The sequence below is a fragment of the Hyla sarda genome, chromosome 3 (assembly GCF_029499605.1).
Source record: "Hyla sarda isolate aHylSar1 chromosome 3, aHylSar1.hap1, whole genome shotgun sequence".
Taxonomy (NCBI): Eukaryota; Metazoa; Chordata; class Amphibia; order Anura; family Hylidae; genus Hyla; species Hyla sarda.
In genome coordinates, this window is record NC_079191.1 from 236,000,375 (window position 1) to 236,009,947 (window position 9,573).

Below are 9,573 nucleotides of genomic sequence, written 5' to 3' on the forward strand. Positions count from 1 at the left end.
ATACAACTGGGCAAATATTTGTATTTGCAGCTCGGAAAAGAAGGTGGTCTTCTAGTTGCAGAGGCTCCAGCAGGGCTTGATAGTCTCTATTCTTGACTCCGGGACATGCAAAACACCAGATGATAGTCTCTGTGTTGGGGTGCAAGGTAACTGACCTGATGTCTTGTACTCAAACTCTGCAGATTTCCCCTTGCTTGTTGCCAAACTTCCGCTCCGCTTGTAGAACCTTCAAGTGGTTCTGCGCATCTCGCTGGCCTGAAGGGGAAATAAGGGGAAGAGAGGCATGCAAAGCATCTACTATTTCAACAAAACAGTTTTTCATAATGTTCATCCCCAATATAAACTCAGCAGACCCCTTATCTGTCACATTAGTTAAAATCACTCCATGCTCTCCCAACTGAATGGTTAGCTCCCAGTAACCATGTCTTGTCCATTACCCGCAACTATTCTGAAGTTAACATCTTCCAGTTCACACAATAAACTAGCATTCCAATGCCGATAGAAAACACTTTTAGGTATAGTAGACACTTGTGACCCGGTATCTATCAACACCTCCAATGGTACACCTTGTACAATAATTTTTACATAGACGCAGGAGGCGACATAAAGTGAGAGTCCTGACTTTGGCTGTTCTGGGGTTGGACCTGATGACTGTTTTCCTGAGGGCTGGTCCACGACCTCAGGGGAAATCCGTTTAAATCCCAACACTGCGTTTTCCAATGTCTTTGTTTATTACAATGGGTACAAAAGGATCTTTGTGTCCCTGGGGGTCTACTAGGTGGAGGGTTGTGGGAGTTGAAATTGAGGGGAGCAGGAGAAAGGTTAGGTTTTCTATGCAGGGGTGGGAGGAGTGGACCGGGTGGCAAGCTTCTTTACAGCCTTGGTCAGTTGTTCAGTGTCCTGCCTAACACTGCGGAGGCTGCGGTGAGTGGCAAAGCAGGTGACACTGGGGCGGGGGCTGGTGGTGGTATAGGTCTGGCTACTGCCCCTTGTGGTTCTTGGACAGGTGGACAAGCTCCCTCTAACTCAGTCCCGAACTCAATCATTTTGATAGCCAGTCTCTTCAAAGCGGGGAATGACATGTTGGGGTTTTGGACTGCTAACATTCTCAGCTGGGCTTTGTCCAACTTATTGTGAGCCCCATCAACAAATCTGTCCAGTAACACCTTATTGCCTTGCTCGAGAGTTATACCATCTAGTTTTTGGACAGTCTCTAGGGCATTCTGTAGGGCTACGGCATATGCTCATAAGGTCTCACCTGGCATCTGTCACCTTTCCTACAGCCGGAGACATACCTCTGATGGAGAATGTGACTCAAATACCTGGTGCAGTCCTTCAAAGATCTGCTCTACAGTTGCCTTCTCGTAGGCTGGCCAGGTGCAGGCTTCCTCGAACGCTGGTCCTTGTAGTTGTCCTGTGAAAAATTGCCCCTGTTAATTGGGAGGGAAAGAGTAAAAGACAAAAACTCTGGATCCTTTCTTTGAAATCCCTCAGGGTGAAGGGGTCTCCACTGTAGGTAGGGAGGACAGGGTTCCCCATGAATACCGGTGCAGACGCAGGAACACCAGGGTTGTTGATGTGGACTGCAGGCAAAAGTGGCAACATTCCGGCCGCTGGGGCAGGTGATGATGCCGCTGCTGGAGGGGCACTGTCGCCCGGTTGATCTGGAGAGCTGGGTTCTGACATCTGGTTGGATTTTGAGTGCACTGTCATTTAAGAAAATTGCTGATGTGCTGTAGCGGCTTGGATTTGGCTGGTGAGGGTACTGTAATGGATGCTCCCCCTCTATTTTGCAGGCACCCGGTAATTTGTCTTGCGACCAGACTTATGAACACTAGTAGGTTAATGCTGAAAGCTACCAGCACCGGAGACTTGATGCTGATAATCGTTGGTGTTTTCAGAGTCTGCGCTGCAGCGGGTGCTTGATAAAAGACAGCGGAGCCGGGTGCAGCCCTGGAACCTCCAATATGGCTGCGCCCAGGGAACTTCCTGTTTTGGTCTGTTCGGCAAAGTCTTCCCCTGTGCAATACAGGGCGGCTCTTTGGTTCCTCCTCGTTGGGGACTAACAGGGTGGAGCTGTGACCGCTCGTGCGGGAAACACCAGCTCAAATTAACCCTTTCAGGTACCGACTCTTTATACTCCACAGTGACAAACAGTCTTGTCTTCACCTCCCCCTCTATTTCACAAGCGCCTCGGGTAACACACTTTCCACTGACAAAGTCCCGTACACTTTCTGGCCCAAACTTTACTTGCATCGACATGCGATTTTTTTCAGACAATACTGGACAAAGTTCAGACTAGGGGGGAAGGACTGTTCGTGATGCCAAAGGCGTGATATAGCCTTAACCACCAAAAGGTATACCGCTGGATCTTGGGCTAGGCACGGGGGCAATGAAGACACTGATGTCAAGTTACGGACAACGGTAGCTTTACTGAGGGTAGACAGTTGGGACAGTCTATTGTCACGCCGAGCACTCCGGGTCCCGCTCCTCCCCCGGAGCGCTCACGGCGTTCGGCTCCTGTTTGCAGCGCCCCGGTCATACTCGCTGACCAGGAGCGCTGCTCTGTGTCCCCCGGCGGGGATGCGATCCGCGCGGCGGGACGTGCCTGCCCGCGGGTCGCATCCCGTTCCGTTCACCTGCCACGTCCTCCTGCTCAGTCCCGGTGCGCGCGGTCCCGCTCTCTAGGGCGCGTGCGTGCCGGGTCTCTCAGATTTAAAGGGCCAGTGCACCATTAATTGGTGCCTGGTCCAATCAGTTCCCAATCACTCCCTACACATATAAACCCACTTCCCCTTCCTGTCCTTGCCGGATATTGTTGCCTTTGTGCCAGTGAAAGCGTTCCCGTGTGCCTTTTGCCTGTGTATCCAGACCCTTGCCGTTGCCCCTGACTACGAACCGTTGCCGCCTGCTCTGACCTTCTGCTACGTCCGACCTTGCCTGTGCCTTGTCCTTGTGTCCCGCGCCTGTCTCAGCTGTCAGTGAGTTTGAGTTGCTATCGGGTGGAACGACCTGGGGGTTACCTGCCGCAGCAAGTCCATCCCGCTTTGTGGCGGGCTCTGGTGAAAACCAGTAACCCCTTAGATTTCATTCCCCTGGTATGGCCCACGCCATCACCCCACTGACACAGAGGATCCACTATCCATGTCCTCCCCGCATACCAGTCCGGATCCTGACATCTATGCAGTACAGCCACGGCCCAAGGGGGTGACCAGTGATACAGAGGCCTCGCAGGCTTGCTGGGACCTGTAGTTGGACGGGAGAATTTAGTGCAGGCCACGCTGGGTAGACAGATGACTTGACTTGACTGACTTGTGACTGACAGGACGGTGACTTTATCTTACTTGCACTTGACTTGAGGCCTCCACTACTCTGGACATACACACTAGGCACAACTTTACTGGAAATAGTAAAGAGAGTCCAGCTCACCTCCCATGTCGTGCTATGCACGGACCGGTGCCCGGCCAGGCGCCCCGGATACTGAAGAAGAAAGGAGGTCCAACACTGCAGTGAAGGCAGCTTTATTCAGTGAGAAGCACACAATAAAACACACTGAATAAAGCTGCCTTCACTGCAGTGCTGGACCTCCTTTCTTCTTCATGACTTTACTGGACCTCAGCAGGAAGCAAGAGAGAAGCTATCTTCACCCAGGGTTTATATGTGGGAGACTAGCAGGAAGCCCATAGGTCACCTTTGGGGTCAGCTGGTCACTGGTACCTCCTGGGTAACAATCACATGGTACATTTTATTAAAGGCATAAACACCTTTTAATATACAACATATATACAAATGGGGAAACAACTACAGGGGGCCCTGGGACACTGCCTGAAAGGGCAGGAAAGGTACGGTGCAACACCATCCCGTACTGGGCCACCACAGAAGAAGAGAAGGAAAGAAAACCACTCAAAATATTGAAAAAGTATTTGGGTGAAAAACACACAGACTGTCAGCGGCAATAGGCCATAATGCAGCAGCCAGTCAGCAAACTATTGCACTGAAATAATACATACTTTTCTAGAAGCCACACCTTCCCTGATACAGGACATAAGCTTGCACCAATCTGGCCTTCTCCACTGAAAACTTACCTAATACTGAGCCATTCAGGGTTTACCATGTTTATGTTTAAGCCTAATTTTGCAACCCATGTTGCTGCTTGTTTGGTCAGGTTATTCTGGTCATTCTGTATGAATATAAATATTCTGTGCAGTATTTACAACACTAAAGAACTTCATGTCATTAGCATAAAGTCCAACTTCTGTATTATTGTGCAGTATATATCAAGTGAATAATTATATATATAATCTATAGACTATCAGGACTAGGTTGTCAGCTGCACAAAGATATGCTGGCAAATAAGATAGCCCCAAAGGGGGCATGTTGGCCCAAAGGAACCTGCTACCAGACCATGTACAAAAGGATTGGCAGAGCCCTGGGAAAGGCAGGGGCCCAGAGAGAGGCACACGGGTGCAGGGGCAGTAGACAGAGGCGAATGGCGGGAGGCAATCAACACGGGGAGTAAAGGAGCAGTAGGAAATATCAGGAGAAGACAAGTTTGCTAAATATGTTTTTGCAAAAACAACCTTTGTAATATATCTTATTGCTTCTTTTTCCTGTTATTGTGTTTACTGTTTCTGTTGTTATGTTCTCCAACTCCTTCAGGTATCAAATTACAATCAATAAAAAAAACTATAGAAGAGAGAACCGTATGGGAAGACGCACAAAATGCAGAGAGACAGCTCTGTAACTAAGAGATCTCACAGTTTACACAGCTTAGACTTCTCACTGCTGCTTTATCACGCCTTCCATGTTACTATTGCTGTTTAGGCTGTGCACATCTTGGGTCCCAGATCAGGTACACTTTACGCTACTTGAACTTTGTTTGGGAGGTTAATGTCCCTCAGGGTGCCTGTCTCTGATGTACCTGACAGGTCCCATAAAAAAAAAAATAATAATAATATAATAATAATATAATAATAATAATAAATGTTACTCAGTACCTAATCCTGACCAAGTACATCAAATATTTGCACCTATATTTATTATAAAAAATACCTCTTTTCATTAGCTCACAGTGTTAGAAATCCTCTCAGGGGGAATGGGGCATGGTGGTGGGAGGGGATTGGTGTGTCTGCTCATACAGCCTTGTCCATGAGTCATCTCTTGTCTATGACTCATGGACAAGCCTGATGCTGCTGCAGGACTGGTTAGTGTCCCAGTTGGGTTTTCAAGAGCTGTTTTATTTATTAAATATTCAAAAAATGTTAAACAACCACATGGCCATTCTAATGAAATTACAACAGGCAGATTTCTGATTACACATTTCCTTTAAAGCAAAAAAAAAAAAAGAAAGTCGCTACTTTATTCTATAGCGAGACCCTATACTTCTAAATAAAAGGGTTATTATACCTGTGAGGGGTCAAAGTCTCTGGATCAGAAGCTTATGGTATTACAGAAGATTACAAAATCAATCCATTATGTGAGTTAGGCTGTTTCCAAGCAGAAAATAGCAGGGAGCTACAGACCAGCGACAAATAAGACTCTCTCTGGCATCCTTCCGTTGGTCTTATGACAGGTCAGCTGTTAGTGACATCAACTCTGTAAGATCACATGTCAAAACCTTTGCTATATGACTTATGTCTTTGTTCCAGCCAAAGCTCTTCAGTGACAATCAACCCAGGCTTAAGCCTGCAAAGAGCTCACAGTGCAAAATGAATCCCATTTGGAATCCATGGGTAGCCATCACTTGTACTAATCAAAGTAACAAGTAAGACACTTATGCTCTTTCAGACCCTCTTTTTTTATAGCATCCTTCTGATAGAGACAGGCTGGCCAAACAGCAACAGCTGGAGAAGAAGGCTCTTGACAAAGGCTAAGTGGTGTATTTTTTTTTTCCCTTTTCAAACTTTTTTGGATGGAATAGGGGATAAGATAGTATGCACCGGAGTTCCCCTTTAACCTCAGCATTGATACACTTTTCTGTGATTTTCTGTTAAACTAATTATTAATGCACTTATTGTGCTTTTCAAATTAAAGGCTCATACACACACTGCCATATTATGACTCCATTTTGTACAGAGCCAAAATAAAGGCTAAGAAAAGTGAACTATTCTATACCTCTGATTTCATACAATGGGTAGTCATGCTTCATCACATGCCATACGTATGAAAGGCACTGGAAAGAACCTGAACTATAGCTGTATATTCCAAACATGGCAGGTTACAGAAATGCAGAAACAACCCCATTCATATCAATCAAACTCATTTTCTGTCAACAACATTTCTACAAACAAACCTTGTGCATATAAATATACTCTAAGGTTTTGTTTTATCCTTCACATCTCTGATAAATCTCCCCCTTGGGTTTTATATATAAAACATGTCTAGAGGAAGAGTGGTGCAGTTGCCCATAGCAACCAGATTGCTACTTTCATTTTTCACAGGCCTCTTTAAAAATGAAAGTCTCAATCTGATTGGTTGCTATGGGCAACTGCACCACTCTTCCTCTGCACAAGGAGATACATCTCCTTTAATGTTGCAGCATCACTTCCAAATGGCTGAAGATTTTTCAATAAAACTTGGTACACGTGTTACCAATATATCAACTACAAACATAGAATAGATAAATTAACCCTAACCCACCCCCATTTGCGAAGATCAGGGTTTTTTTTTTTGTTTAAAGTCCCATGCAAGTCTATGGGAAATGTATGTTCCAGCATAACTTACAAGTGGCTGGAGATATTTTGATGAAACTTAGTACACATGTTACTTTGATGTCAAATAAAAATATACTTGAAGGATAGGTTTTTTTTTTCTTAAAGGGGTACTCTGGTGAAAAACAACATTTTCTTTTTTTAAATCAACTGGTGCCAGAAAGTTAAAAACAGATTTGTCAATGACTTCTATTAACCCCTTAAGGACCAAGGACGTACCGGTACGTCCTTGGTCCTGCTCTTCTGATATAACGCGGGGTTACACAGTAACCCCGCGTCATATCACGGCGGGCCCGGCGTCATAGTGAAGCCGGGACCCACCTCTAATAGCGCGCAGCGCCGATCGCGGCGCTGCGCGCTATTAACCCTTTAGCCGCGCGCTCAGAGCTGAGCCGCGCGGCTAAAAGTGAAAGTGAAAGTTCCCGACTAGCTCAGTCGGGCTGTTCGGGATAGCCGCGGCTAATCGCGGCATCCCGAACAGCTGACAGGACAGCGGGAGGGCCCCTTCCTGCCTCCTCGCTGTCCGATCGCCGAATGACTGCTCAGTGCCTGAGATCCAGGCATGAGCAGTCATGCGGCAGAATCATTGATCACTGGTTTCTTATGAGAAACCAGTGATCAACATAGAAGATCAGTGTGTGCAGTGTTATAGGTCCCTATGGAACCTATAACACTGCAAAAAAAAGTGAAAAAAAAAAAGTGAATAAAGATCATTTAACTCCTCCCCTATTAAAAGTTTGAATCACCCCCCTTTTCCAATAAAAAAAAAAAAACAGTGTAAATAAAAATAAACATATGTGGTATCACCGCGTGCGGAAATATCCGAATTATAAAAATATATCATTAATTAAACCGCTCGGTCAATGGCGTGCGCGCAAAAAAATTCCAAAGTCCAAAATAGTGCATTTTTGGTCACTTTTTATATCATTTAAAAATGAATAAAAAGTGATCAATAAGTCCTATCAATGCAAAAATGGTACCGTTAAAAACTTCAGATCACGGCGCAAAAAATTAGCCCTCATACCGCCCCATACACGGAAAAATAAAAAAGTTATAGGGGTCAGAAGATGACAATATTAAACATATTAATTTTCCTGCATGTAGTTATGATTTTTTCCAGAAGTCCGACAAAATCAAACCTATATAAGTAGGGTATCATTTTAATCGTATGGACCTACAGAATACATATCAGGTGTCATTTTTACTGAAAAATGTACTACGTAGAAACGGAAGCCCCCAAAAGTTACAAAACAGCTTTTTTTTTTAAATTTTGTCGCACAATGATTTTTTTTCCCGCTTCACCATAGATTTTTGGGCAAAATGAATGACGTCATTACAAAGTAGAATTGGTGGCGCAAAAAATAAGCCATCATATGGATTTTTAGGTGTAAATTTGAAAGAGTTATGATTTTTTAAAGGCAAGGAGCAAAAAACGAAAATGCAAAAACGGAAAACCCCCCGGTCCTTAAGGGGTTAAAAAAAATATTTACCTTTCCAGTACTTTTTAGCAGCTGTATACTACAGAGAAAAGTCTTTTCTTTTTGAATTTCTTTTTTGTCTTGTCCACAGTGCTTTCTGCTGACACCTGATGCCTGTATCAGGAACTGTCCAGAGCAGGAGAAAGTTACTGACACAGACAGAGGTGTCAGCAGAGAGCACTGTGGACAAGACAAAAAAGAAATTCAAAAAGAAGAGAATTCCCTCTGTAGCATACAGCTGCTAAAAAGTACAGGAAGTGTAAAGTTTTTTTAATAGAAGTCATTTACAAATCTGTTTAACTTTCAGGCACCAGTTGATTTAAAATAAAATGTTTTCCACCGGAGTACCCCTTTAAGTCCCATGGAAGTATATAGAACTTCCAGTACCTTACTCCAAGCTCTGCACCTCCTGGTGAGTGCGTCAATCCGTCCACATCCCTCCCGCATGCCACACCCATAATTTACACAACGCCTTTTTATTTTCTACCCTTTTTGTGCATTGGTCTGGCTTGCAAGTCATGCCCACTTCCACAAAGTCACACGTCCCTCTATTTTCGGCCTACAATCTCTTCATCACAACTCAGCCCCACCTGAGGACGGGATGAGAGAATGAGATATAAGGGCGGAACATAAGGTCTGCATACGAGGACCAGATACGAGGTTGGGATGAGGACAAGTACTTCCTCCTTTGTTGCTTTTCCTCCCCCACAAGGATTAGATAGGAAAAACTGGGCAACGCTAGTAGGATATAACTATTAGATCAATGGGGGGGGGGGGGGGGGGGGGGGGTCCTACTGCTATCCTGTTTGAAGAGGCCACTTTAATGAGCACATAACAGTACATCATTGTTGTCCAATAAACAATGACATTTTTAATGCTTCGAGTTGAGCCATTCCATTGTAATTTCTAAACGGAGTAACAGCACAATACAGAGTTTACAAGAGAAGAGGATTAAAGGTTGTTTTATGGGCAATGAATGTATTTTTACTAAAACAGACATGTCAAGTGAGCTGATTGGTCGGACCACCATCAATGTACCGCATCGGGTGACACCGACTGGCCTGCCTGGCACTAAATAGCTGCACTCCAACTATCCCGCAACAACCCATCCACCTTCCTCAGAAATAAAAAAAACTAACATATTATGCCACACCATGAATAGCCGTACTCTGGAGGCTTTTTAGTTTAATTTTGAGCCAGCATTTTGTGATGTTGGTGGGCGGAGTCTTGCGCACTGCACTGAGGCCGGAGTTTACGTCAGAAGGGAAGACAGCGCAGCACCAAACAGGCACATAAGCAATAGTGAAGCCACACACAAAAAAAAAAAAAAAAAAAAAAAATTTATAAAAACACTCGGTACGTTACCCACCCCAAAATGTGCATGA